This window comes from Glycine max, chromosome 6 (genome assembly GCF_000004515.6).
Source record: "Glycine max cultivar Williams 82 chromosome 6, Glycine_max_v4.0, whole genome shotgun sequence".
Lineage (NCBI taxonomy): Eukaryota > Viridiplantae > Streptophyta > Magnoliopsida > Fabales > Fabaceae > Glycine > Glycine max.
In genome coordinates, this window is record NC_038242.2 from 25,896,067 (window position 1) to 25,899,442 (window position 3,376).

The window sequence follows — 3,376 nt, forward strand, 5'->3', positions numbered from 1 at the left end:
CGCCCTCGAATATCAGGGGGTGGCCCAACAACTGATAAAAGGAAACTACTGGCCCCTTAACTGGGAGAGCAAGTCTCGGTTAAGCATTTAAGGGAAGAGGACCATAAATTCTCTTAAGGTGTGGATATGGAGCCCACTGAAAGTGACGACGCGTAGCCCTCTAAAGGCGAGGGAGTGTAGCCCTCTGAAGTTGAGGACGTGTCACCCTTTGAATGCGAGGGCGTGCAACCCTCTGAAGGTGAGGAAGTGCAGTCCTCTGAAGGTGAGGACGTGCAGTCCTCTGAAGGTGAGGACGTGCAATCCTCTGAAGGTAATGGTGTGCAGCCCTCTGATGGTGAGGACGTGTAGTCCTCTGAAGATGAGGATGTGCAGTCCTATGAAGGTGAGGAAGTGCAGTCCTTTGAAAGTGAGGGCGTGCAACCCTTTGATGGAGAGGATGTGTAGTCCTCTAAAGGTAAGGGCGGGAAGCCCTCTGAAGGTGAGGCCGTGCAGTCCTCTGAAGGCGAGGGCGTGCAGCCCTCTAAAGGTGAGGATGTGCAGTCCACTGAAGGTGAGGACGTCAGTCCTTTGAAGGTAAGGACGTGTAGTCCTCTGAAGGTGAGGGCGTGCAGCCCTCTGATGGTGAGGACGTGCAGCCCTCTGAAGACGAGGATGTGTAGTCCTCTGAAGGCGAGGGCGTGCAACCCTCTGAAGGTGAGGATGTGCTATCCACTGAAGGTGACGACGTCAGTCCTTTTAAGGAAAGGACGTGTAGTCCTCTGAAGGTGAGGGCGTGCAACCCTCTGATGGTGAGGACGTGCAGCCCTCTGAAGACGAGGACGTGTAGTCCTCTGAAGGTGAGGTCGTGCAGCCCTCTGATGGTGAGGACGTGCAGTCCTTTGAAGGTGAGGGCGTGCAGCCCTCTGATTTCAAGGACGTGTAGTCCTCTAAAGGTGAGGATGTGCAGTTCTCTAAAGGTGAGGACTTGTGGTTCTCTGATGGCGAGGATGTGTAATCCTCTGAAGGAGAGGGTGTGCAGCCCTCTGAAGGTGAAGGTGTGCAGCCCTACGAAGGCGAGGATTTGTAGTCCTCTGAAGGCGAGGACGTCTGGTCCTCTAAAGCTGAGGGCGTGCAGTCCTCTAATGGCGAGGACGTGTAGTCCTTTGAAGGTGAGGGCGTGTATCCCTTTGAAGGTGAGGACGTTTAGTCCTCTGAAGGCGAGGGCATGTAAACCTCTGAAGGTAAGGGCTTGCAGCCCTCTGATGGCGAGGACGTGTAGCCCTCTGAAGGTGAGGGTACTAGTACCCAAGGGTCCACCCTTATGAAAAAGCAAGAGATTGACTCATTGAGAGGGCTGATCATCCCAAATTCAAAAGATTGGACATTTGATGTAGGAAATCTATCCAGTTAACATGATTTTTAGGGATGCAGAAGCATGCAACCTTTGTCGTGAAATTTGGAAAATGCGGACTTCATATGAAATAATGCAATGCAATGGAAATTTGTACAATGTTCATGACATTCTTTCCCTATTTTGTGATTTTGATTTTGATTTAATTTTTTAGAAAACACAGATTAACTGTCCTTTTGAAAGAGGTGATAATTCATGCAACCTTATCCTATCTTTTGCAAATCTCTCAGGGAACTCCCTCAGAGTGTGTGTTCTGTTTGATTTAGTCACTTGACCATTTTGGAGTGACGACAATGGAATCATTTAATGTTTAATCAAATCCATTGAAATCCTAGGGTTTGTCCCCCCTTTTTTGTTTAAAAACATAGATGGGTGAGAACTTTTTATATGCCCTTAGGTTCGCTTGAGGCTCATGCACGGTGCCCCTCATTGCCCCAGTGTAAGGCTTTGAGGTATCAATCGTTGTCTTTCGTCATGACCTTGTAGCCAGGAACCTATTGGGTGAGATCTTTTAATCTGCCCCTAGGTTCGTTGGAGGTTTTTGCATGGTGCCTTTCATTGCCCCAGTGTAGGGCTTTGAGGTACCAATCGTTGTCTTTCATCATGACCTTGTAGTAAGGAATCTATTGGGTGAGAACTTCTAATCTACCCCTAGGTTCGCTTGAGGTTTTTGCATGGTTCCTTTCATTACCCCAGTGTAGGGCTCTGAGGTACCTGTCATACCCTAATTTCGTCCGGGGACCTTTGCTTGATAACGTGCGACCATTCTTTGGTCCTCGTGAGGTGCTTGGCACCCATCATTAGGCAATTTGTGAAATTCCAGGACATGCCCAAAAAAACCAAAAAAAAATATATATGCACAATCCGTAAGTTTCCGTGACACACCGGAAATCAAATGGAAGCATCGTTGCATAATTAAGTGAGGTTCCGTAACATTCCGTAAGTCAAAAAGGGGATGATTATGTAATCCGCAAGGTTCCGTAACATTACGGAAAGAAAACAAGTATCGTTACGAAATTCGTAAGTTTCCGTAACTTTACGAAAAAAAGAATCACCAAAAAACAGCAGGGGGGTGTACTTAGTAAAAATGGGGGTGCAAATAGCACCCAGGCCCATTTGGGCCCTCCAGAAGATTCCTCCAGAAGGCGGTTGCTTCTGGAGGAAGCAACCCTGCTCGCCTGGGCGAGCTGGGCGGCAACCACCTCCCCTATTTTGCTATAAATAGGGGAGGAATGCAAGAAGAAAAGCATCCCAGCCCCTTAGGCACTTCTCTCTCTTTTGAATTTGCTTGGAAAAATTGTTTCCGTGAAGAAAATCTAAGCCGAGGCGCTTCCGAAACGTTTCCGTAACGTTTTCCGTGAGGAGTCTCGCAAAGGTTTGAACCGTTCTTCGACGTTTTTCATTCGTTCTTCATCGTTCTTCGATCTTCAACGGGTAAGTACCTCGAACCAAGCTTTTCGATTCATTCTATGTACCCATAGTGGTCCACATTGTGTTTCGTGCATTTTGATTCTCGTTTTGTTTACTTTTTATACCCCCTGTTGACGTGCTTAAGTCATTTTACTTAAGTCGTTTCTCGCTTAACGTAAAAATAAAATAAATTTCCACCGAACGTTTGAATTGTATTATCCATTAACTTTGGTTAAAATCAATTCCGACCGTTCGGTCGTGCCGTAACCACGTTGGAAATCAAAAAGAGGTAAAAAATAATATAATAATCAAAAAGACATCTTTTAGTAAAATAAAGCGGAAAATCAATTGGACGTTTTCTCTTTGGGATTTCTCATTCTTAATCGAATTGATTAATAACTAAAGTGAAACTAAAGGCTAAAATCAATCCACCTAGTCAAGCTCGTCCACAAAAATAGGCTTTTGAAGTTCGTCATTTCATTTTCTCACTAAGTAAAATGGATCATTTTTAAGGTCCAACGCCTTAAAATGATCACCTCTTAAAATAAAAAAGAATCACTTGATAAGAAAGAACTA